Here is a 27157-nt window from a genome sequence, read left to right as displayed (position 1 = left end):
ATTTGTCACTGTCTCAGTGTGCTTGTGCCTCTGTTGAATGTATTTCTGAGTACAGAAGGTGAAAAAAAAGGAGCAGATGGAATTTAGAAGTTGCTGTTCTCCATCCACAGTTGTCTGAGCTGTTGGTGCTTGGAAGCCTTGGTGCTTCCTGCCATCTGTGTAGGGAATCCACACATGATGAGGGCTGCACCTGTGAATGTGACCCGAGTCCACCTGATGGAGGATCCTTCCCATGACCTCAGCTGCTGGTGGGTGCCCATGTGGAAGTGCAGCCTCCATCCCTCACTTTGTGCCAGTGCTCCCAGCATCCCACTGGTCAAATGGGCTTGGGCCAGGTGAGTGCACAGAGGGCAGCTCTCCTTCAGTCTCATCCTGAAGCACAGGAAGGATTCATTAGGTGACCCTTCTGTCACTTATGTTCAACCTGCCAGTTCCCCTTCACTCGTACTGAAGGAATTGCCTTTGTTCTAAAGACACACAAAGGTCCAGGGCATTTGCTGCCTTTAGATGTTAAGGGACTTCTGTTAAAAGCAGGATGTTAGCCTTTGTGCCCTGCCTGTATCTCAGTAAATTGCTTTCTGCATATCCCAATTTCATCTGAAGTTAATAAAGAGCTTGACTTTGCCTCCGGTGCTTTGCTGTGCACTGGTGAAAGTCTGTCCTCTTTCACTCCAGAGATGGCCACGTATCCTTGATGGGGGAAGCAATCATCCCCTACTGCTGCCTGCATCCAAGATGTTGCATAGCATCAGTGTGCAAGCCTCAAAAGGCATGGAAAGCAGCACAAGGCATGAGAGTTATTAGCAGCAGTCCTGACCCACTGGGAGCTGCCTGCCCTCCCGTGCTGACTCCATGGGGCAATCCCTCCAGCTCTCAGCTAATTCTCATTATTGTTGTTTTTATGGTGCTACTTTATCTTCTGCAAGACATTTAGACCAGTCTGGGACCTGAATGGTATATTAAGACTGGGAATAAGATGATAGTTTAAATAGAGCTTATTTTGATTCCCTTCATTATTATCCATATCCCTTTGTCTCAACCCAGCACTAGAGATAGCCAGGTGGTGCTGCTAAATATACCTGTTTTCATAAATAATTCTAGCTGAGTTGTGATTTCCTGTACTTCATATTGACAGGGTTGCAGTGGTCAGGGGAGAGTCCCTAAATGGTGTCAATGGATTTGGGCAGTGCAGCTGTAAGGGAAAAATACCTTGAAGCTTTTGTGTGTTCTGATTCAGCAACAGTGCCTTTGATGGTAAATGTTCTGCACTACTGAAGTCACTGCAGGCACCTATAAAGGTCCTGGCTTGAATGAAAGTCCAGTATCTCAAAAGGACTGGAAGAAATGTTTTCTGGTCTTTAAAAAAATTGCTTTAATCCCGTATAGCATTCATCATCCAGAAAGATTCCCAAGGTTTTTTTTTTTTTTTTTGGCAATAACACAGATACGAAGTCATGCAGCACTGAGGATATTGCAAACAGTGTGCCCTGCCTGTGGCAAGATGCCATGAGTCTCTTGAACGAGCAGAGACTTGCCCTGAGCTCGGTGTAATCTGTGTGCTGCGAGAGGGCCAAAGGTTGCTGACCCAACAAACCCCCAAGGATCCCTGAAGCCTGCAGCTTCTTGTGAAACTGGGATGGGAGGTGCCACTGAGACATTGTTAGAACTTTCAGGCTCTGTCTGCTGTCCAGGGAGCCAGAGGTTTGTAATAAATTCTGTAAAGTAGTCCTGTTGTAGCTGGTGAATGTGTAAAACTTGGTGTCAGTCAAAGGTTACTCTCCAAAATATGCTTAGCCTTCACAAAGAGCACAAAAAGCTGCAGGATTTCTTCCTGTCCTCCTTTTCTACCAATTTCACATGTGAAATTCTTGGAGAACTCAATATTTCTGTTTTTCTGAGAGGCAGCCTGTGAACCTACATAATACTTCCTATACAGCTCCAACAAGGCCTACAAGGGTTTTTTTTTAAAGCATCTTCTACTCTCTTGCTAGGCACTGTGTAGAAATGGATTACAAAATATTTAGTAGAAGCTTTGTTCCATAAAAAACCCATTTTTGTAAAGAAAAAATAGTAAAATAAGTTGTGAGCGAGGAAATGGAAAAGAAAATAAAAATGTATATGTTATGAAGAGCACCAAATTTAAACACAACTGCGACAACATCTGCAATGGTTTCTGTAGCAATATGGGGAAGGAGGCTCCCAAGGGAAGATTCTCTGGGCTTATTGATCCTGACTTGAGTCTGGGTGTAATGGAAATGAGTAGCACTGCAAGAAAATACAGCTGAGGAGAGGGCTGCTGTTTTCCTGGGCAAATGCATTTTCCTTACTCGCTCCTGACACAGTAAAGTGTGGTGTTACATCTGGAAGAAGAGGCTGCCTTTGCTGAGCTAGGTGGGAAGGTTAGAGGCAGCTGAAACCATTACAGATGGGCAGAGAGCAAGGTTAGAGGTGACTTCAGGAAGCAGATAAATCAAGAGAAAATGTTTAGAGAAACCTGGACAAGGAGTATTCTGTTTCCTTCTGTATGTGGCTGTAAAGGAAAAACTGGTAATAGAAACAGTATTTTTGAGCCTGGTTACTTGCGATTCCAGTTCCCAGTCTGTCAGTAGCTGAGTGAAATACAAAGTGGACATGTGGAAGAGTTGTTCTCACTACCAGAAGTAAGCCCCAGAAGTAACTGTTCTCCTTCATTTCTACTCAGGGGACGTTCAGAGGTTTTGCAAGGAGAAAAGTCAATGAGCTGCAGAAGGATCTGAAACCCTTTTCTCTGTGTTTTAAATCCTTCCCATCCCTACAATCCTTGTAAAAGACCCCAGATTTGTGCTGTACAGAAACTGCCACGTGAAAGGTAACACCCTTTGTGGCCACAGTCCTTCTACATCCCTCAGGTTTTTCAATATCCCTCTGTGCTGATGGTTTCTTTATCAACCAGAGACAAGCCAGCAGCCTGTTGAGCTTTGTTTATGGTAAACTTTGGCATTTGTGTTTTGGGATATTTGGGTTGAGCTCTCATTGCTTGGTTGTGGCCTCCTTGGTGGCTGGGATGCTCCTGCTAGATCTCTCCAGTCCTGAGGGGGAGGAAATGCAGTATTATCTGCAGCTGCCCTTTGGCTCCTGCGGGGCTGTGCTGTGAGCTGCCTCTGACAGCACTTTGCATCATGGAACAGCTTTTGATTAGGCCTGATGTGCCACAAGGCCTCTGGATGTACACAATTGAAAATGCTCTTTCATTCATCAGCAGGATTGAGAAGAAAGGCTTGTGCTGATGTCTCAAATTCAGGCCGACACTATTTCCCCGACATCAGAAAAACCAGCCTGCCAGCGTGGCGGAGCAGAGAGCCTCAGATCTCTGCTCTGCATCTTGTCAATGCATTGTTTCTCCTGGAAATTAAAGCCTGATGCCTCTGTGAGCCAGTAGAGTGGTAGAAATCCAGTGGAGGAACTTTGCAAGGAGTGTCAAGGACACTGGCAAGTCTTAAAAAGCCTTGTGCTGGCAAGGCAAATGTCCCCTTGCATGGGGTTGTTTATTGGATTCAGGAAAGATTACAAGAATGGGAAAATAACTGAACTTACTTACCCTTTCCCACTCCATACTATCCAAGATGGTTTTCCTGTTGTGATCAGCTCATAATAGGAAAAAAATGACTGAGTTTGCTGTTTTTCTCTGGAGTCCTCGTATCAATTTACAGGTGACCAGGAGCTGACATCTGACTATCTTTACAGGATAAATCAGGGTTCCTTAACACTGAATCCCAAATGAGGTGGGGTGAATGTGTGGAGACTGAGAAATAAAGTTTGTCTCCTTGTATTTTAAACGGGCAACATGCAACTAAAATTTGGAAGCCAAAGGATAACTTTTGGCATGGACTGTTTTTCTGGTTCATCTCCCTGTCTGTGGGAAGCTGTTTTTTCTGAGAAATACTGTTGTGCAGTTGAATTTCCATTTTTTCTTTTCACTTACACTGATTTTTTAGGAGCTGTAAATGGAGTAAAATAAGGTTCAATATTTTAGAGCGGCGGCTGTATTTAAGAACTTTATATTTGATGAGTAAGTTGATGACATTGCATTATGTGAATTTGATGTGCAAAGTTGTCACTAGAGTGTAAACACAGTGACAGCAGGACCAGCAATTCCCAGCCTAATCAAGTAAGCAGAGTCACACATTCTTTGAGCTATAGTGTAATAGAGACTGATTTACATATTAAAATGAGGAAAGCTACACAGATCCAACAATTAAGTTGATATTTTAATTGCCTAAAAGTCAGGAAATTCAAAGTTATGTTGCCTGCATCAGTTAATTTGTCACCCACATCTATTTGTGGTATTCCCAATGACTTTATTTGGTACAAAATTAATGTGGATTTAAATACATTAAACGTTAGCTGTGGATGAAAGGAGAGCTTTGGATTTGCTGGTTTAGAAAGCAGACTAAGAGAATTGAGGATTCAATTCTTGGTCTGCTTAAAAGTAGTACAAACAAATTTCAGGTAATTTCTTTCTTAATATTCTGGTAGACATGTTGGGAGGGAGGGAGAGGGAGAGATATTCAAATGCAGTGAAAAAAATTCTCATTGATCTCAATAGGCCTTGAATTGTATCCTTAACTTCTTGTTTTCTTTGTAAGGAATAAGCTTTATTTAATTGCAAATTCACACAAATGCACTAGTAGCACTAAGAATTACATCAATATATGGATTCTGTCCTTGATGTTTATGCTGGTTTCACAGGGCTGATCTTGCATTCAGATAAGCTCTCAGTATACAGCTCCCTTATCTCCCCATGCTGATGTTCTGATATATGAATGCCTGTTCCCTGCACTCACAAAAAGCTATTCACATGCCGAGTCTGACGATTTTTTTATAATCCTTCTTTGAATTAGACTATAAAAAGAATGTGTTTGAAAAGGTTAACTAATGGATACATTTTTCTCCCTGATGAGGAAAAGAAAAATGGTGAAGTGCTGAAAAATGGTCAAGCAGAGTTTTGATCGCACTTTTCTAATCAAATACATTCTAGGTAGTGAACAAGTAGGAGAAATGTTAATCCATAGTGGATTTATTTGGAATGGAGAACATCTATTTGGAAAGCAATCAGCATACAAAACCAGACCCTTGTAATTACTTTGCGATCTTAATCATGGCACTGACATCAGTACCATGATGTGGTAGAGTTGTGATATCCTTTAGAATGTGGTGCTGACATAAGGATGTCAGCAGGAAGGGAGAAAAGCCTGTCTTAGCATCTTCACCCCTATCGATCTGGCTTGCTACCACCCACGTGTTAGGCCAGTAAGTAGATGCAGTGCTGTCTGTGCTGCTGGCTGCGGTCTGGGTACCTCATGCTGGTGGTGCAGTTTCATACCAGGGAGGCAAAGGCATTGTTAAATCATAGCAAGTCCTAAAATGCAGGAAACTCATGTCTGCCCATCAGGGATTTCTGAGCATCTGGGAGCAGCCCATTCTTTGCAGTAAATTGAAGCTACTAGGTGTGCTTTGTGTGTCACGTGCATCTTCCCTCGCTATTGCAGTGTTTCCATGTTTTCTCCATTTCAGTGCCAGCGTATCTGGCATCTCCACTTAAACAGGAGCAAGTCAATCCAGCTTCCATTAGGGAACAGCGTATTCATTCTTACATACAACCAGTTCCAGCTCAGTGGATGAAAATCAAACAGATGAAAAGCTGGAGATGAGATCAGATTCACAAATTGCCTTTTCACTCTCTGGCTCTCTGAGTGTGTCTCTGTTGAATAGAATAGTCTTGATGGGTCCTCTTGGAGGACTGTGGCATGGTGGGTTCTTGGGCGGGTATGCAATGTTGTAAAGTTACCTTCTGCCATGATCAGACACCATCACAGGTGTGCAGCAAAAGTACCTAAATTAAATAGATCAGAGGCTTCTGTAAGGAAGGGCCAGAGGCAGCAGCAGCACCTTTGCTGGAGTCTACGGATGTGTCATCAGAAATCTCTCCACTGGTGGCATCAAAGCGCCCGTGCAGATCTGAGAGATTCAGCAAAGGCTTTCTGAATAGGCTGGTAATGACGACGGCGTGTGATTCCCCTTTTAGACTGCCATGCTGCGGTGCCTTCCCTGAAAGGAGGCAGGATTCGGGCGAGGGGAAGTTTCTGTCTTGTTTTAGAAAAGCGATAAAAATAAATTCCGAGTTAGAGCCGGCGATGTTGGAGCCGCGTAGCAGATGTGGGCTAAAGGCGTTTCCATCGTCAGCCACCATGAGGAGGAACTCCAGGTCAGGTTGTTTCCACGGTGAGTCCCTTCCTTGCTACGTGGGCAGGATGCTGATGCCTTTGCAAGCTCCCTGCAGAACGTGTTTGGACTCCCATGGTGCTACAAGGAGTAGCAGAGATTACTTTTCGCTCCCATTTCAAAGCACTTCTTTCTACTACAGGATCCTTCACATTTTACAATGAAAAGCCCCAGGAAAGAGGAGGGGAGCATTACCCTGTGCTTTTATTCCAGAATCCCTAGGAAGATTTTGGTGAAGAGAGAAATTTTGAGCAGAATGTCCCCACATATGCAAAGGCTTCATCTGCAAGGTGATGTCCTAAGCCAAATGGAGAGGCTGCTTACAGCACTTGGGAACAGATTTAAAGCTAATGGCATCTTAGTTACGCCTCAGGTAGCTCAGAGTCCTCAGCTGCTAACCCTGACAGAAATAAATAAGGATAAAAATTAGAACCAGGCATAGCACACCTCCTGCAGCATGTTAAACACTGCTGTTCTCCTCTGTCAAAGCTGGAGTGAGCTAGGCTCTTCCATACAACCAGGGCAAATAAGCAATTAGCAAGAGGTACAGAAATAGTGTTTAGGAAGGTATAAAGTTGCTCTGAGAGCTATTAAACACCTCTCCTTGTTTTGCTCATTGTTTAGAGTGGGAATGTTTGACACTTAACAAAAGCTGACTAATGCTTTGGGTTTTTTTCCTTTTAATGATCAGAATTCAGGGGAGGGCTGACTGTGACAGGTGGGAGAAAGAACTGCCATCCAAGTGAAGTCCCTTTTTAATTAGAAAGCCCCTTGGATGATTTAGTTTGCAGTGATTTGAGTGCTGGCTGGTTTGAATGTGTCAGTGGTACTGACCAGCAGGATGCAGTCCTGTTCTGCAGGTTCTGGTTTGCTCTTCAGGCATCAAGAAGGGAAGCTGCTCCAACAAGGAGAGTCTGTGATGAGGGAAATTATAACCAAAGCCAGCCCTGCTCATGACTTCACCATCTGCTGGGAAAGCTCTCCTTTGGATGCCAGCACTGGTGGGAGCAGGCATAATGATAATATTTTCCACTTCTGTAGCACCCCCTGTCCAAAGGTCTCTGAGTATGCCAGAGATATTAATTAAGCACCCATGGGATGTGGGCAGGAGTCTCCACACAAGCTTTTTTTTTTTTTGTTTGCAGAGTCTAAAAAGATTGTGGCACTAATCTTTGGGCAGCAATTCTTTCCATCAGGCAGCTCTGGAAGAACTAAAAAGCTTTCATAGTGTTGTTAGTTTGAATCAAAGCTGTATTAGGAAAGCAGTCTGGCTGACATTGACCTGCTGGACTGAGCTTGTGCTCCTGAGTGGTGGTGTTGGAGGAGCAGCAGAAGCTGGGTCTGCTGTAGCTGGTTCAGAGTTTCTTGTAGCATAAGACTTGGAGTAGGTCTTGTAATTCATGCCCAGTCCTTAACATATGGCCTTCTGAGGAAACTGTGCTCTTAAGATCAGATGGAAATCTCAGTGCAGTGATCTACATGTGAAAAATCGTGGAATCATATTCTAGTTTGAGTTGGAAGAGACCCTTAAAAGTCTTCTAGTCCAACCCTCTGCAATAAGCAGGGGCATCTTCAACTAGGTCAGGTTGTTCAGAGCCCTGTCCAGCCTGACCTCAAATGCTTCCACCTACCACCTCTTTGGGCAACCTGTGCCAGTGTTTCACCATCCTCATTGTAAAAAACTTCTTCCTTATATCTAGTCTGAATCGACCCTCTTTGAGCTTAAAACCAGAAGCCCTGCTAAAAGGTCTCTCCATGTCTTTCTTATAAACCACCTTTAAGAACTAAAAGGCAGCAATAAAGTCTCCCTGGAGTTTATTTTAGATCACACAATCTTTCTTTTTCATAACCTGCATTTCCACAGTCTTCAGGAAATACATGAATAACACTGAATGGTTCATCAGGGAGGAAGCATGCATGTGAAAAGGGGAAGAATTTGACCACAAATCTTTAATGCACGATGCCAACAGTGACAGTTCTGGATTTAAAAGTATGTTCCTATGAAGATCCATTTAACATACTCTTCAGTTTTGTTGAGTTACCACAATGAAGCTTTTCCTTCCCCTTGAGTGCAAGGCATGAAATGAAATCTCCTGACTAAGGGCAAAGATACACTGACTATCCACGATCTTTAGGAGGAAAAATACTGTTGTCAAGTATCCATTATATGGTGTGTAAGTGTATTTGAGGCTATTAAAGACAGTTATCCTCAGAGATTTATATGTAACAGGTTAGAATGGGGGAAGATGGGGGAACAAACACTTGCTGTGTTTAATTATTGCTAGGTGCTGCATGCACTTTTCTCCATTATTTACTTAATCTTAAATGCCAGATGCTAAAGGGCACCAGCATCAATTAACTGCATAATTAGACTTGCAAAGAAATCATGTAATTTAGTTATAGGCAAATAAAAACCCCAAAAACGCACAGAACAGAAGCTCAGGGCTCTCTCTGCAATCATTTTGAAAGCTCCCTGCATACATTGTTTGCTTTCATTGCTCACTGGAAACTCTTTGGAGCACTCTCTGTTCCTCTTGCCCTGTAGGGAGCCAAATGTCTGGATGCAGCATCTCTTGTTCATTCTGAGTGGATTTAGCCACAGCTTGCTTTGTTGCTTTCTGAATTCTTTTAATAGAGGTTTGGATGAAGGATTTATGGGGTGCCTCATCCTGATCCAGAGCAGAACCTGGCCCTCGCCCTTTCTGTGCTCTGCATCCCCTCTGGTGCTTGCTCCAGGTGCCCAGTCAGGGGAAGACCATGTGCTGCTCCCTGTTTCACCTAGGAAGACATATTTTTGTGTTTTGCAGAGTATTTTAGTATTTTAGCGTGCAACCCAAAAGCACCCTAACTTTAACAAAAAAGCTCTGCTTCCCTCACCTCAAAATAATAAGCAGCCAGATACTTTTATTCCATTAGTTCCCACTCTTAAGAATAAGAGTGTTCACAGGAGTGGAATGCATTTTGCTTTATCAAGGCCTACAACTCTGAGTCCTTATGTTGCAAGTTGCTGTAAGAGGGTAATAATAATGCCCTGGGCTTGGGTATATAAAAGCAAAATTTTCCTTCTAGAAGAGCTGCTGATGCCCCTGTGACTCTGGTGCCACTGTTCTCACTTTGGTATCAGCAGCACTGTCATTGCACTGCCTCTGCAGCATCCCGTTTCACAACTTTTGTTTCTTTCTCAGTGCCTGGGTGTTGGAAGCTGCTGACATGTATTTTCTCAAATGTCCCGAAACCTTTCTGAAAACAAGGTGGTATTCAGCTTTTGAGAGCTTTGTTCTCCCTCTGTGCCTGTGCTGTCTCAACACTGCTCTTTTCCTGTCTGAAAATGTGACCCAGCCCTTACAGAGTTCCTTATTTCTTCAAAGCACTGTATAAACATTATCTAATTAAGTATATATAACATGCCCTAAAGTATTTTAAGGGAAAACTGCAGCACAGCATTGAAGTTTCCAGCCACTTGATCCAGTGTAAAATCTGATTGAATCACTAATTATTTTTCAAAATGCTGTGCCTAATGACATGTATCAAGACAGTAAGATCAGAGCTGCAGCCAGAAGCATTGGGAGCCAGGGAAAGAGGGGCTGTCAGGTAACTTCTGTATTAGTTCTGCAGTTGGTTTGGATCTCTACACTGAGGTGATAAACAACACAACAACAAAAAAAAAAAAGTTCCTGCAGCATTCAGATCTTTCCTGTTTTGATATATATAATCAGCTCTACATTTCCTGTTGAAATGTTCATTAAAATTGCAGCCCCTGTGATTATGCAGCTGCCTAATTCAAATCAATGGGGCTCCTGAAACGATTTTGGATATTTTTAAATACTGCTGTAGAACTTCCTTGTTTACAATGTTATGATTAAGTGACTTTTTCTCTAAGTCATCTAAAGCATTAATAAAAACATCTTTAGGTTTTTCCTAAATTTTTTTTGTTTGTTTGTTGTTTTTTGGGTTTTTTAATCTGAGCAGCTGCAAGTAATGCAAACCTTGCTTTATGGTTTTATCTCTTACTTCTTAGTACAGAATGTCTCTTTGGATTGATAATGAAATCAGAAGGCCAATTACATAAGTTCTTCATAATTCCTAGTAAGCCAAAATTGACTTTTTTTGGTTTGGAATCCAAATACTAGTAAATAAAATTAAGAGAGCAGCAGAATAAACCTCACTGCGAGTCCTGTAGATGGTGAGAGGGAGTGAATGAGTGGCTGTGTGGCACTCAGTTGCTGGTTGGGGTTAAACCATGACAAACAGTCATGCTGGGCTTCCAGCTCACCAGCTTCAGAACCAACTGTTGATAATGCTGCCAAGAAGATTATAATGTCCTAAGGGTCAAGTACTTCAATAGGTCTCATGCTGGAAGGGAGGTAATTTCAGTTTTACTGGAAAGATGCATTCAAGGTAATTTCAGCTCAGGAAATTCTGCTTTGGAATGCTTCAGAGTGATGCCAGGGCTCTTGTCAGTTTGTTTTAATGGCTTTGGGTTTATTAGCTTTTCACTGTTCTAATACCTTCAATCCCTTTTACTGTTTGTTACTGAAGCCTTGGCACAATTCTGATGTGTTTAAGTTGCAGACATTACAGGAAAATACCTAAATCAAAACATTGTGGGAGAGAGACAGCATGAACAAGCAGATGTTTACAGTCTCTGACTTCTGTGGTGGAGGAAAAGCAAACACAGTTCTATAAAAACTCAACGTGGTAAAAGCATTTTACTTGCCTGTCGTTACATGCTTCATCTGCTTGCAAAGGTATTTTTCTAGTTGTCTTTTGCTGTTATTACCTCTCTCCAGCTGTACTTATTAACTCATTTGTTTAACTCCACTTGGTAATTGTCCCACTGGGGCTGCAGGAGCAGGGGAGAGGCAGAGCTGGCACAGCTCAGGGCTGGATCTCTTGGTCACATCATTCCTTGCTGAGCACATCTGCTCGAGCTGGTGCTGCCAGGTCAAGCGTGGGGGTGGCCAGATGTGCACCCCTGCAGTTGTTTTAGTGTGGTTGAGCCCAGATGGTCTGATACCAACCCGCCAGTGATGCTGCCACTGTTACATCCCTGATCACAACAAGGGGGATGATACTGTGGAAACTGTGGAGGTCAAAATTGGTCAGTGCTGGCTAGAAATGGCCAAGTGTCTGGTTATTGGGTTGAGAAATACGTGAAGATTTTAAATGAACCCTTGTTCTGTGGTGCTGGAGAAGCAGGATGAGGCCTGTAGGATTGAGAAGTGAGAATTGTTATTTAGTATCATCCTTTGTGTCCTCTTGGTATTCAGAACCTATTCACCTGTTGAAAGTTGGAGTTAAATGCTTTGGATGTAGACACGAGAAGTGAATGAGATGGAAGGGGACAAGAGAGAACAAAGCTTTTTCTTCTTTTTACAGAGAACAGATTGAATGTGATTTGGCCACTGCACCTTAATGGGTAATCCCCACTCTGAGCCTCAGATGAAAAGAAGAAATCTATAAGGCTAGAGATAATGCAGGAGGATTTTTGCAGACTTTTCTCAGATGTAAAGTGAGCTACTGAATAGCACAGCCTTTAAGGATAACTTTTTCTTCGAGCACAGAACTAATTCACTGATTTAGCCGAGTTGGGTAAATCTGTTTCTCGTTGCTTGCACATCCCATGCACACAGATCTTTGTGTGTACCATTTTTCCTTTCCTCACTTGTTCCTCAACATACACTTCCTAAGACTTTCTGACCTGTTTTGGCAGAGCTGCTCATGCCAGCAGCATGGTCTCCATGGCACTTGGTGTCATTGACCTCAGTGGGAAGAGTCCACAGCAGCAGCAGTAGTGAGTAAAATGTTCTCTAAACCTAAACCTGAAGTGAATCCTTCTTGTGGGAGGCTGCAGTGCAAGAGACAAGGGCTCTCTGTGGACTTGCTCCCTGGTGTGGGGTGGCTCATTAGAAACCAAGAGTCAAGGTTACATCAGTGCTGTGCTTTTTTTCTATACCAAAATAATCTCTTTGGTGACTAAGCACAAGAGAGCTCGATTTTTTGACTGATCTTATTCCAAACAGAATAGTCCTGCACTAAGCCAGTGTTTGGTGCAGAGTTCTCAGGACACAGAGAGATGGAAGAGTTCAAGCAATGTCAGAAAGCAAGAGGATCTTCCCAACAAGTAGGGCAGGAAGAAAGGATGTAGAGGCTGTGCAGAGGAAATTGAAGATGAAGTTGGAAAAGAAAAATAGTGAAATTCTGGAGTAGGCTGTTCTTTGAGGCTGCTGCTACAGTTGGTGTGGTGGAGCTTGCTGCAATGAGTGTGTTTGCCTCTTGGGATTCCCAAAGTGCTCTACAGACTTCACAGCAAAAGGAAATCTGCACAGGGATTGCTTCATCCTCCACTAATGTGCCTCCATGGCTAGTGTGAAGTACAGCAACTGCTTAGTGCCACACAGGACCATCCCAATGGCAGAAAGTGAGAAGTGTCTTTTTAACTTGAAGGTGGAGGAGCCAGAACATGGCCACCAAATGGCATTTGTACAGGACTGATGCCACAGTCCTGGGTCATGCCCTCAGCCCCGAATAAAAAATGCTCTGCCAGGAAAAAATGTTTTACCTCTTCTATCACATTCCAGGTCTGAGTCTCTTATCTCCTCTGAAAAACAGAATATCCAGAGCGCAGCGTGCTCCCTGCCATAACCTTTAGCTCATTACTGATTCAGGCAGTGAGTGCCAGCTATTGAATCACAGGGCTGGCACCCAGCTAAAGGTCGGGATTGTGTCTGTGTACATGAAAGTAAGCACAACCTCTTCTTCCCAAAAGCACTAATACGTGGAAATGTAAAATTCTTGTGAATTCTGCAGCACTCACGTCAGGCTTGGAAGCAAACAGACAGGTAGGAAAAGGCAGCTTCCCAGCTGGGGAGAATCACATCAAGGGACTGATGGAGTGTAGGGGATGTGGGCACAAACAGCCATTTTTATTCTCCAAGGTGGAAGAAAATGTGTTTCTGCCAGGAAATGCAGACAGTACCTGGAAGCAATTTGAAAAGCCAGGCTAATTCCCATGGCTTGCTGCCCTCCAAGATAACACTTTTACCTGTGTCCTGTATCCCACTGCAAAGGTTTCCTGCTGCTGTTTTTTCCAGCTCATGCTTAGTTTCCACAGTCTATGCTTCCAGCAGCTTTTGAGCTAACTTTGCTCTTAAAACTTCTTGCCTTTTGTAGTTTGAGTTGTGTGATAGAGGACTGAATGCCTTGCATCTTTAGGGAAAGACAATCTCTCCTTCAAGATGTGCATGGACTTACATATCTCTGCTGCATGTTAAATTGAAGGATTTTGCCTCTGTTATTTGGGATTTCTCAGTTGTTAAAACATTTCAATGCCTGTCATTAGCAAAGGGACATTGGGCTGACAGAACCCGTTTCTCAATCTCCCACATTTACTCACCTGCGTCAGTTCTGCTGAGCATAATTTTCATTATAATCCTCTGGGTCACCTGTGCTCCATCAGACTGTTCTCTCTAAGGTTTTGTTTCATTAGAACTTTATTATGGAGCTAATTTTATTTTTTAAAGCCATCAAATTCAAGGCTGACCTATGAATTTTCCTGTTAAACAGGGAGATATCCCAGGTCTGTGCCGTGATTCAGCAGATTCTGTGCTCTCAGGGCTGTCACCAGATCCTTGCTGTCGAATTAAGTAGTATCCTTGACTTTCTTTCCCTTAGCTCCTCTATCTGTAAAATGGAGACAGTGCTAATCTCTCATTTGTGTGACTCCAGAAGGTTTGTCCAGCACTTCAAAGATGCCAAAGACAATAAAACTGCCAAGTCTCCTTTCACTAACAGGATTGATGATTTACACCCAAAATGCTCATTTTTGTGCTAAAACAAGATCACCTGAAAGATACTGCGGTTGGAACCAACCCAGGGAAGGGGGGAGGAGGAAACCATCTGTTACACAACAGCAGAAATGTTTTGGGGCATTCGCCTGGGAAGCTCTGGGTGACGAGTTTGGAATATGAAGGCTTATTTATATGGATGGAGCTAATTTTCTCTAAGTTATTCCTTTTTCACTCAGGGAATTACCTAATCTTACAAGAGACTCTAGGAGGAAAGATTAATTTATTCTCTGTCTTATTCAGCCCCAGGCAAGCCTGAAGATGCTCTGCCTCTTCCAGTTCTGCTTTTTTAACTGATTCTATTAATGGAGCTTAAAGATTTTCTTCTTCTGGATAAAAAGGGTTAATCTTTCTCGTTCCCACTCACCCTTCTCCTCCTCTTTTTCTGGAGAGTTCTTTTTTTGGCAGCTCTGGCTGTTTCTATCATCTTCTCCCCCTAATCTGCCACTATCTGAAGAATTCATTACATTTCAAATCAGAGGCCTTGCTGCATACATTAGCAGGTTTTAATAGACTTGCCACAACTCAAAAAGGAGGAAAAAAAGAGAGAAGATTTAAAACTCTTGTCTTGCCGAAAGCAGACAGATTGACTCAAAAATGACTCAGTCAATAAAAGATGAGTTTTGAAAAGGCTTCCCTCTGCTCAAAGGGAGCTCGTATTCCAGAGAATTAGGTTTTTCTAAGCCCACTGTCAGAAATTAATAATACATACGGCATGTAAAATGGATTTAGCCCTCTACAGCCTTATACAAACATATCTTTGACTTGCTAAATGTGACATGACTACCAGGATTTTCCGGCCTTTATCCCAGGAGTTTGTCATCTCTCCAGAATGGTGACCTCGGTGGAATTTTTAAGCACATAAAAAAATTTTGCTAAATGAGATTTTAATTAAGAATATGTTTCTACTTCCCTCACCCTTTTTCTCCACCCAAACCCCTGCTGTCAGGGTGTTTTATTATTATTTGCAGTCAAATTATCCCAAAAGCTCTGGTTTAAACTCTCAAGCTACCAAGGGTCTTTGCTTGACACTTTCAGTAGCCTTCTCTGAAGAAAGATGCTGGCCTTCTGCAGAATCTTTGATTTGGGTGTCGGTTTTTTCTGCTGCCACAAAAAAGCTTGTAGGCCAATAAAATATGTCTTTCTTAGGAAAAAAAGACAGGGCTTCTGTCTTATTGGATCTATCCATAAGTATTCTTGTGTGATTTGAGTTCTTCTCAGATGGCCCTGCTCACCTTGCTTAAGGTAACTCAAATGTGCAGGTGTGAAATCACTCACCACCACTGTTTATTCCTCCATCACACTCCCTCAGCTGATAGGAATTAAAAATGGTATTACTTTTATCCTCCTGGATGATTTGGCTTGATCCTTTATTCAAACTGGCCTCGTTGAAACCACAGAAGGCGTTGTCTTGAGCAGGCAGGTCCATACAGCCTTCTGGATGGCTGTGGGCTGACTGCATTTGTCCACCTCTGTTTTCTCATTCTTCCAAACCCCACTATTTAATTATTTAAATTATTTTTTTAGCTATCAGAGTGGTTGACTCTGTCTTGAAATCTTTTCCATGTTCTCCCTCTGAAAATCTTTTCTCCACCTTAAAATTACTTATCATGAACTACCTTTAAGCTAACTTTGTGAAGTCACTGCATGTCCTTATCTCCTCATGAATCTATTCTATCCTCAGCTGTATTTTGCCTGTTTGCCTATTTTCCTCTGCATATTGCCTGCGGGCTTGTGAAATGTCCTGTGTGAATGTGTTGCAGCAACATGAAGTCTGACTCTGGACAATATCTCCTAGATGAGGCAGAGAAACTTTTAAAAACATCAGTGAAGAAATGAACACACTGAAGTGCTCCATTTTGGACCATTATATGCTCTATGGATGTTGCTTGAGCTTGAAACAAGCAGAGCTCATAATTTTTTTAAAATGTTTATAGGTTCTATGAAAAGTCTGAGCTTAGAGTTGTCGACAATATGCACCCAAAAGTGCAGCAATAGTGTGTTCTTCTTTCCCACCATCAAACAGGAGACTTGCTCAGATTTTCTTGTGCTTCTCTGGCTCTAAAGAGATCTCTAATAATGGGTGTCAGTGTTTAGAAGAATTTCCATCAAAGTAACAAGAGGTATTTTCACAGAGCTGGAGGTAACGAGGGGGTTCAGCACTAGCAAAAGTATTTCACTGGGTAAGAGATTTCCACTTTTATCTCCAAGGTCAGACTTGCTGTTTTTGTTGGTGGTGGTTGGTTTTTTGGGTTTTTGAATATAAATGTGACATCCCAAGGTTATGATCCCAGGGTTACATCCCTGGTTTCTTGGGTGTGTTTTCTGGTCAGAATGTAGAAGTAGCAGTTGTTGGAGCATCACTTAATGGGATTTAATTCCCCCTAACTCCCCTAGGCTAGGTTGGATGGGCCTCTGAGCAAACTGATCCAGTGAGTGGCCTCCCTGTGTGGAACAAGATGATCTTGAAGGTCCCTTACAGTCCCAACCACTCTGTGGTGCTGTGTAAATGGAAATGGGCTGTCCTCAGAGGACACCCAGTAGAACATCACCTTCTCCAATACCGATTTCCCTGAAGAAATTTTTGTGACTGAATCTCTTGGTCTTTCTTGCACAGGCAGGGACCCGAATTACTCATTTCTGTAAAGAGCCATGAGTAATTGCTTCCTAAGAATTCCACAGGACTTCTGCTCTTTGCCCCACTTCATTCATGAACGTTAACCAAGCAAATGCTGGTTCTTGGGTTGTATTATAAGATACAACCAGGAGTTATGTAACAATCCCAGGAAGAGAACATTTGGCTGTCTTGTGTTTGTCCAGTCCTTGATGATTAAACTTCTTGGAAAACCCCAATATACAAGACATAGAAATCAGCTGGTTTTCTGCAGCTGGAATTGGTGCTGGAGTCATTCTTCTTCTGGGTCTTTTATTATAAATATCAAGCTTCTTCCCAGGATAAGTCTCCAGAGTTAATGTCCTGTTATCTCAAGTCATAATCAGGAGCTTTTAGTTTTCTTTTGAAGTTGTGCTCCTAATGTTGGTATAGAGATGAACAAAACTGAAGGGAACAAGCATGATTTTACCTCTAGTTTTGTGTTTGTTTCCAATTAGTTCATTTTTGAATCTCTTCCATGTTCTCTTGACTTGAGAAAGTAGTTTTCCTGGTGAATATTATGTCTCTTGAGCTTCCAGCTGCTTTGCTGGGACATAGCCACCCAATAATCTCCTTGGGAATAATTGCTGGTGTCCTTTCAGATAATTCTTGTGAAAGGTGACAAACTGCTTGCCACGGTGAGATGTTAATAACACAGAGATGCCCTTTGTTTGAAAGCTGGTGCAGAAATTACCCCATGCAGTTGTTGGTAAGTCAGACTTTTGATGGTAAGAAGTGAGGAATGGATCCATTCATTTGCATATAATTCCAGGCCTTTTGTGTCATCTTTTGTGTAAACCATACAATTTCCATCCCAGTGGGGAATGTGTGCTCATAATACAGAGGGACAGGAACATGGGCTTGCTCTCAGCAGGAATCAGGGTTAAGGACATATCATCTACTAAAAAGGAGGAAAACAGGGTCTGGAGGAACTACACTGAGAGAAACAGCCATGGAAAATTAATGAATCCAAGTTATTAGACCAGCTCAGGGGGCCCCATGCCTCCTGATGTCCCCTCTAAGCAGGCATCAGGAAATGGGAGGAATCTGTGTCCTTCTAGGGTTGTATTGAGCTGAACTGTCCCTGCATCTGCCCCGAGTCCCAGCCAAGACTTACTGCATATTTTTCTTGTAATCAGAGGCTCCATTTACCAGCCAGATCCACTGCAGCTGTCTGAGGTAGACATCTTTCTCTGTGGCACTGAAATTAAACTCTTAACTCCTTAGACTGCAGCTGACTAGCATGTTCCCAGTGTAGGTTTCTCAGCTTTTTCATCCAGAGGTGAGGTATTTTTGAAAACAAATGGCATAGATGTCTCTGTCTCTGTGATCTAGAGTCAGAGAGGTCCATAAATACTTGTTTTAGCTTTTCTGTTCTTCCTTCTCTCTTTCTAGGTAGCCAGAAGGTCTCTCTGAGTAGGCAGTCAGTCCCAATGATGAACTTTACAATTAGAGCCTTAGTGCTCGTCTTCCAAAATTTCTAATAAAATTGCATTAATATTTAATATCCAATTATTAAATATTTAAAAATTGAAAACGGAACTGGCTTGGAAGTTAGCACGTGATGAATAATTCAGGACCAGGAGAGGAGACTTGGCATTTGGGCTGAGACAGATGTTACCTTTCATGTCTCCCTGCCCAGAGATGATTTTGGTGTCCTCCAGCCATGGCATAGTTTGTGGACAGTTCTTCGAGACATAAAGCTTTTATTCTTGGCCAAGAGTACCCACACAAGTTTAAGGGAAAGAACCTTCCCTTATCCATAGTAACATTTCAGACTCCTGGAATGGACATAAAAGCTCCAGAGGCTGGAATAACATGATTGAAAGCCTGGTTATCCAGGAGATGGCTCTGTTTCCAAACATCTTTCATGCTCCAGGGAAATAAGTTTGCTTATCTCTACATCTGTGTCACAGTCCTGCAGTTCTGTTGTTTGAAAGTCCTTTTTCCCCTCTTGCTCTGCTGCTGCTCCACACTGAACCAGTGCTCTGTTCTGCTCCAACATGAGCGTCTTTAAAGGATTGTTTTCATAAAGTGGACACCAGACAATGAAGCAGAACACGAAAAATATGCCAATAAAAATAGGGCAGAACCTGCTATCCCGTGAGAGGAGGTCTGGGGCACTCAGAAGAGTGCTCAGAGGAAACATCTGATGTGATTCTTGAGCAGAGTGCCTTTGGGTCCTGCTGCAGGAGCACAAAGAGCAGGGAGAAGGGTTTGGGAAAGGTTTGACTAGTTGGCATCCAGAGAGCTTTCATGCCAAGAGCAATACATTAACAAAGCCAACACTTCAAAACACTATTAAGGGGATAAACAGGGGAGGAAAAAAGGATTGAATAGAAGGAGCAAGTGGAGGCTTTTTAGAACTTAATTTCCTTTGGAACAAAAGCCCTAAAACAAACTCCACAATCTTCTGCCATTAAAAACACAAGGTGGCATGCTGCAGAGCCTTGCCTTTCTCTGTGGCAGTGCCATTGTGTTCTCCCAGCTGGCTGAAGCCTGTGCATTTTCCTGGCTGTGTCCTGCAGGCTGTGCTCAGCGCCTGAGGGGCCCTTGGCTGACCTTTCTGAGTCTCCCCCCCTCGGGGCAGGGTACAGTGTCACAAAAAAGGGAGTTCTGGAGATGGGAATGGGGTTATAATGACTGTGAGGAAGTCATTATGGGCATTATATGGGCAGAAGGGCTTGTTGACAGCCATGCTCCCAAACAGTCGGGGTGTCTGCAGGGTTTAGGGTTTGGTCTGTGCATCCCAAATCACAACTAAAGGGTACCTGTATGATGCCCTGCCCCATCTCAGCATCTGCCTTACACCACAGAATTATTTGACAGCGACTTTAGATATGGGAGGGACCTCGTGAGGTTAGTTCTGTGTTTTGATTGTCTGCTGGCAAAGCTACAAACTTTTTGTGTTGTGAACACAGACTTTGCAGTGCAAGGAACAGAGGGAGACAAGAAACCGTAAGTAACATAATCTTGGACACTACCACTGAGTTAAAATAGCATTTCCATGAGTCTCAGCATCTGAATTTGACTATAAAAAGTTCCATGAGTAAGAGCAGAATGGTTTTGCTCCTGGGAAGGTTTGAAATCATCTCTTGCCAGCGGTGGAAGTCTCCCGTTCACAGCTTCGGTGAGCATCATCAGCTAATAAACTGTGAAGCACTCTCTAATGCATGATTGAATATTGTCCACCCTATGCTGTGAATTAGTAAAACTCCTGCAAAAAGTCTTCGCTGTGAGAGAGAACAAATAGCTATTTCTGGAGCTGTTTTTCTCATTTGGTTTAATAGCAGATGTTGGGTGCTGTTTCAGAGGTTTAAATGCATCCAGTATTTCAGGGTAGTACTGATGGTAGTGATGTGCCAATGGAAACAAAATAATGGGCAGAGTGCAAGGGAGGTGATAGGCAGAGGATAAATTAATCTATTAGATGCTTCTGCAGACCACCCTGTTAATTAACAATGCACATTATATATGTTAATTGTATAGTTCTTAGGATTAATCTTTTCATTAGACACTTGAGTGGTTTCAAAGCACTCTTTTTCTTGGAAGCAACTTAGTGGAGAAGTGATTCTCTTTCATCTGACAAGTGATACAAATTATGCCCCAGTTTTTTGCTACCTGACTTCCCTGAACTACAGCCCATGAAAAGTCCCACTTTTTTTTTTTTTTTTTTTTTAACTCCAAAATAGATTACCTGAAAAACATATAGGCTGGAAGACTTATGCCTGAGACTTGCTGGCTAGTTCTAGAAGCAGTAGTTAAGTACTTTCCTGTAAACTGAAGTGACACAGTATATTTTGTTGTTTAGGTGAGGCTATTTTTTGCATCCGAAGTTAATGACTTGCTGCAGCTCTGGCTGACATCACTTTGTTCTGAGAAGTGCTGTTGGGCTGTAATTGCCATATGGAAGGGAAATGTGGCTGGCAGACCTTAATCATTGTTTGGGAGGTGGAGGGAGATGTCTTCCTGCTTGGGTCACAATTTATGACCAGTGTGACCACCCTAATTTCCAAATTGTTTTGCCATATTATGCAAATTGATGAAGTCCATCTTGGGCAATAAATAGCTCTCCTGAGGTTAATTTCTCCTGTGTCTGGGGTGTGTGTTGCCATCCCCACTGAGTTCTGAATTGCTGCAAGCAGGCTGCTCACACCATTACAGCCACAGATTTTAGTGTACCCAGGGTCTCTTGCTGCCTCCACTGAGAACAGCTGCAGGGGTGGCTGAGGAACTGAGCTGAGCTTCCAAAAGCCCACTTGTTTCCTGCCTACCCCCACTCCAAAACAGCTCTGCCAACAAGAAGAAGGACAGGGAAAGCTCCAAGCAGTGCTGAGGCTGGGATGTCCTGAGAGAACCTTTTGCTCAGTGGTGGTTCACTGGCCAGCCTCAGGTGTGCTTGTGAGTTTGCAATTTGGTGTTGAATCTCAGTTTTGGCAAAAGGAAGAAAAGAAAATCACCCTTTACTTGGTCCTGACCCATGTTCTTTGTGTGTGTAAGATTCCAAGAGAGATTCCATGCTTTTCCATGGCTGCTTCTCTTTGGTCCTCAGTGTCCTGCTTCTCTCACCTTACCCTTCCAATGTCTTCTGCTACTTTCTTCAAGTTAACAGAGGATAATTAATTATGGACTTCTTTCCAAGAAGTCCATAATTAATTATGTCCTTTGTAAAGGTACATGGGTTTTCTGAAATGGGGCCTTCAGCCAACTGTACTCAGTGAAGAGAAACATCTGGGAAATTATTTTTTTAGTGGACAGTTCTCAGGCAATGCAAGAGCTGCAGCTGGTCGTGGTGGTGGAGACCTTTACTTGTGCTGTGCTGCATTTGAAAACTCTCCCCAGAGCTGCTGGAAGGGCAAGCTGGTGGCTGGAGGAGGGGGCTGGGAGGTGCACTGAACCATATGGTACATACACGGTTTAAAAATAAACCAGTGTTGACTGATCAAATAAATACCACTTAGGTTTCAAGCTGAACAGCCAGTGCAGTCTGTTGAATATAAAACTGTTTTTACCTTCAAGAAAAGTTATAATTCATGGCTGTAATGTCACAAATTTCAAGTTTTGCAGAGAGCAGTGTGAGGCTGCCAGACTGTAAGGTCAAGTAGGGGTGGTGTGGGGCTGTGTGGTCCCACTCCCCCAGAGCATAAAACACGCCTATAAAATCTAGCAAAGCGAATTTTATTTCTCAAAAGCAATGGTCATAAACTTGCCTACATCAGAAAATGTTCAACTCTTCTCCTATTAGCCTTTATTTAACACGATACAATTTATTTTTATGTTGTGCCCTTCACAGAATATCACAGAACTCTTTTCAGACATTGCTCCTCATAAACTGAGGCTGGCAAAGAAAATTTCAGCTTGGGGTTTGAGCAGGGGAATGACTGGAAGGGTCCCAGCTGCAGAGAGACAGATGGGAAAGACAGAGCTGCAGTGGGTGGAGTAATTCAGTATCAGTTTGGGGGTGCAGGGGGCTGGTTGAGGAGTGCCACTGCCTGGCAGCAGCTCCTGTAGATGGGGGACAATGAAGGTAATTGTGCCTTGCTGCTTGGAACTGAGAAAACAGTGTTTCCTCTTCCCATTATGGACCCTGTGTGAACGAGGTGGTTCTGGCATCCCTTCTGTAAGATGGAAACAAAATTTAAGCAATCACTTGTTTAAGTAAAGCAGGGTTGGTGAAAATGCAGCATCCTCCATAGCACTCTTGGGTGGCATCTGTCTTGAGGCACCCGGCAGGGTCAGCAGGGACGGGAATTGATGTGTAAATACTTTATCCTGTGTGTGTTGGAGTGAGTGACCCCCAAACATGTCACTGAGGGAAAGTAACCTTTAATGGGGAGTTAGAAAGGACTGCAGGCCTTTCTGAGAGAGATAGATGTTAGCTGGGATTGCAGCTGAATTAATGCAGCTGCATGGCTTGTGGCATCTTTGAGGATGGGCAGAACAAATTTGTATTTTCCTGGAAAAGACTAGTGATACATTGAATTTCATGCCACTTTTGGCATGCTCAGAGTCACATTGTTTCCTTCTCTTTCCCTGGGGAAAAGGCTAAGCCTGAATTTGGTTTTCTTTGGTGCAGAGACTGCTTTTGTTATTGATTGACCTGGCTGAACTTGGAGCAAGAGCCAAAGCTGTGGTATTTCCAGGCTGCTCTGAACAGTTTCAGATGTAAGGAGTGTCAAAGCAATGGAATAAAAAGCAGTGACATTTCCAATATGAGACCAAAAAAGCCTAACTCATATTTTATTTATTTATCCAAAATAGTTTGAATTATTCATTAAAGTCAATGTAAGTGTGTGAAAATACAAGGTGTTTCAAGAAGCAGTATCATTAGGAAGAATTAATCATTTGGCAATATTAATTTTGTAACAGATTAATGATTTTTTTTTTTCAGGGAGGATATTTTTTCCACATCAAACTCTTCAGGACAGGCAACTTTTTGTGCTTACTCTCAGCCTGAATACAAAGGAGATACAGTGTTTCTATATATTTTCCTGTTCTCTCTATTCTCTCTTTTTTTTTTTTTTTTCAGGCCAATCATTACCCACAACCAAGGCAGGGCCTGTGTAACCTCATGCTTATTTTCTCAGTTCTTATTTGTTTCATAAACTTGGAGATGCTTTGACATCCCTTCTTTGGGATGAAGGGTGTTTGTGGTATGACTTTCCCCATCCATGGCCACTGCAACTTCTCTCACCTGTGTTGTGCAAGTGGAACAAGGTCAAATACAGAAACTCAAACAGGTTCTCTAAATACAGAGATTCTTGTTTTCAAATACTGTCTTTTAAAGATGCAATTGAACCTAATTCTCCAAACATTGGGAAAGATCTGAATGGATCAAGATGTTCAGTTTTCTGTAGGTAGCAGATGAAAGGGGTGGACACATCAGTGCTGTCACTGGAGCCCTGCTCTGACCCATCCCAAAAGTATCTCCCTCTGTTCCAGGGCCTCTGTGGCTGTGCCTTAAACACTGCTCTGAAACAGCTGAGTTGCACTCTGTGCAAGTGATGACTTTTAAATCAATTTTTCCTGACTGTGCTAGAAATTTGGGGGGAATTAATGGTATTAGGTGAGGCTTAAGAATTAGTGTTTTCACAGCTTTGAATTCAGATGCAGAGCAAACAATGAGCTGCATTTTAGCTTAACATCTTCACTTGATGGGGGACATATTAGAAAGATTAATTACTGTCCCCAGGTCTGTGCATATGCTGCTGTCCTGCTGGCTGGGTGCAGGGAATCTGTGGTGCCAGGTCTGTGCTTGGACAGACCCATGGTGCAGAGAAGCTCCATAGGTACTCCAAAATTAGTCATTCTTTGCCGTTTTAGACACCCCAAGGTGTCTGAGACGTTGGCCTGGGGCTGGCTGGTGTCACACAGAACCTGCAGGATGCTTCTTTCCTGCAGAAGTATGGTGGAAAGGTGTGAAAGGTATCCTAGGAGATGTCGAATGGCTTTGTTTCAGCAGCGGGATCCCATCTGACTTCTCCCAAGTCTCAGTTTACCTTCCTCTGAAGACACTCTTCCAAGGATCCTGCTCGTGGTGTGCTTTCTTGGCTGTGTCAGCAGACCCCTCAGTGGAAAGCAGGGGAGCAGTCACAGTGCTGAGTGCTGTCCTGAGTTAAACCAGGAATAGCCCCGGGTTGAATTGTTCCCAGGGGATAAACACTGCAGGAGGGAGGCACCAGCTGTGGCTGAGCTGCTGAGGACTGAGGCTTAATTGGGCGTAAAGGAAGAGCAATCTCTGTTTTACAGTCAGGGTTCAGTGGACCTTTCAGTGGGGGCAGCTGCAAACTCAGGCATTCCTGTTGTGTCCCTGTGCCTGCCTGGGTTTTTTCCTGCTGTCCTAAGCTAAAGAAGCCCTGTTGGACAATTGGAGTCACAGAAGGGATGACAAGGCTTTATCCCACAACCCCTGGCTGGCGCTGGCACGTTCACCTGCACCTACATTAGCAGTTCCCCAGTTCAGCACCTTGTGCCAGTGGCTGACACAAGGCATCTCTAACAGCAGAAAGGTTTTTCATGCAGATGAATTCCTCCAGCCAGGACACCAACACTGCCGCAGGTTCTGGAAAGAGGGCCAGGAGGAGCAGCAGGAGGTGCCAAGAGCAGGCAGTCAGGGGTGAAGGCTCCCTGGTACTTCAGTTACACTGGAAAGCCCCAGATTTCTTGCATAAAAGAGTGATTGTAGTCAAAGTTTTTCCTTTCTCACCCTGAGGGTAGTGGAGGGAAGCAGCTGCCATCACTTAGTTGCTATTGCAGAGTCAGAGGGCTGTTTTAACTAGGCCAGCGCTGTTAGGTGGGGGTGAGGATGCTCGTGGTGGCCTCTGGCAGGACCAAGTCTGAGAGACAAAGCAGTGGAAAAGGCACTAAGTCTTCCTGAATAGCGAAAGCTGTTCAAGGAGTTAATGAATTAGGGTGCCATCCACCTCCGAGGTTATAAAAGTTGGGAAAGGCAACCTCTGAGATGCAGCAGGAAGAGGCAGATTTACTTTTCCAAGGCTAGGCTGCATTTATTAGGGGAAAAAATATTGCTGTTGGACATGGGCAATATATTAAAGGCAGGGCTGTCTCTGACAGTGACAAAATGTTATTTACCACTGCAGTGTGGTCACTGAATTTTTACTTTCATATATAGGATTTTGTCCTTAACAGTTGCATAGCTGAATGAAAACTGAGAATATCCAGGTCAGAGCCACCCGTTAACCTCCCAATTTCAGAGGCTGATTACTTGATTAATCAAAGACCAGTCACAACTGAGAGGATGGGAAAAGGGTTGTTATAATCCAAAGAAGGGTTGAGTTAATCGCACATTGATGAGTTGCTGTGAGTGGAAGGTTTGTGGTCAGAAAAGAGCCTTTCTGAGCTCATGAGAATGGACTGTGTGTAAGACACAACCCTTTGGGCCATTAAGGGTGCTTTGGATATTCTCTACTTTCTTTACATCCCCCTGCAACTGGGAGGTTCCCTGTATAGCAGGGTTTTAATGAACCAGCTGGTGATGTTCCCCACAACTGATTTGCTCTCCTTCATAAAGCAAGATGCAGCTGGGGGATGCGCAGAGTAAAGGCAGTCACTGCTTGCACATCACCACCAGAAGCTGCTCAGGAAGGTGGAGCTGGATTAGCTGAAGGTGAGGAGCTGGCCAGTGTTAACTCTCCCTGCGTGGATGCTCTCACTCAGAAGTAAAGGGACGTGTAGTTCTCTTTAACCATTAAAGAGTTCCTGTCCTTGCCTGGGGATTAAACTGACTTGGATTAAGGCCAGAGTACTTCTGAGCAGGGGCATCCTCAGTGGCATTTAAGGCACTTTAACTTAACACATTGAATTATCCTTTTGTTGCACCCACAGTGCCTAACCAAAGCAGTACAGGAGATGAGAGGTGACTGGCTCTCTCCTGGTGTTGCCTGCAGCTGCTCAGAGGTGAATGTCCCTGGCCTTGCAGTTTCCATCCTACATCCTGCCTGCACTGTGCCTGGGAGGCCAATGGAAACACTTTCCAGCAAGTACTCAAGCAAAAAAATTTCCAGCTCACTTGGGAAGCGATAATGTTTTAGTATGGGCTCTATAAACCCAGCCAAAAACATTCCTCATATTCCAGCAGTCACCTTGCTCTGAAGTTCCTGCTGTCCTGCTGCTGGTCCTTTAGCTAAACTAAAGACATATGGGCTGCAAATGCTGCAATTATGTCTCTGATCACAGCACAAAGCCTTAAACCTCAGAATGACAAAGAGCTATTCGACTGAGGAAGTCTATTTGTTTGCTGTTAGAAAGAGTCAGGATTTTTCCTAACCCTGGACTGCAGTGTTGATAAAACAGGCTGACTTGGGAGACATCTCTAGTGTATATTAAAGTAAAGCCAATCTCTGTAATTAATGGGATGATAAATCGAGGTTTAATTACTCAGAAGGCACCTTGGGTGAAAGATTCATGGTAATTGTTGTGTATCCTCTTGAAGGATTCACAGTACTGGCAGCTCCCTTTGTAGCAATAAAACACAGGGTGAGTGGCAGGCAGTCTCCCAGGATCTCTCTGATAGGGACTAGTCCAGTTAAGGTACCAGATGCAAAGAGGCAGAGGTGCTCTCCAGGCTTTTTATCACAACAAAAGCCTCTTCCCAAACCTTGAGGGATTCCTAAGCAGTGTGTCAATTTGAGATCAAAGCACTTACCTCAAATCTCCTCCATTGGAGGAGAGTTCTCTTGTAGGCAGCTTCTTCCTGATGCAACCATACAGAGGCGTATTTTGGACCATTTTTCCACTTTATTGCTTTCTGTAGAGGAACACCCTCCTCTTGGGTTCCGTGTAGAAAACAAGACGTGTGCATGTGGGGAAATGCATGCTATAGCTTTGAAATTTTGTAGTGTGTTGTTAAAAGACTAGCTGAGCAAAATAAAAATCC

General features: G+C 43.3%; 1 protein-coding gene across 9 annotated transcripts in view; it reads left to right on the top strand.

Annotated features, from left to right (window-relative positions):
- Positions 1-27157, top strand: part of MAD1L1 (mitotic arrest deficient 1 like 1) — a 348819-nt gene that overhangs the window by 230909 nt on the left and 90753 nt on the right. The window lies entirely within an intron of this gene.

Source organism: Anomalospiza imberbis, chromosome 16 (assembly GCF_031753505.1).
Source record: "Anomalospiza imberbis isolate Cuckoo-Finch-1a 21T00152 chromosome 16, ASM3175350v1, whole genome shotgun sequence".
Classification (NCBI taxonomy): Eukaryota; Metazoa; Chordata; class Aves; order Passeriformes; family Viduidae; genus Anomalospiza; species Anomalospiza imberbis.
Note: the sequence above shows the minus strand (reverse complement) of the source record. Positions and strands in the feature narration are given on the sequence as shown.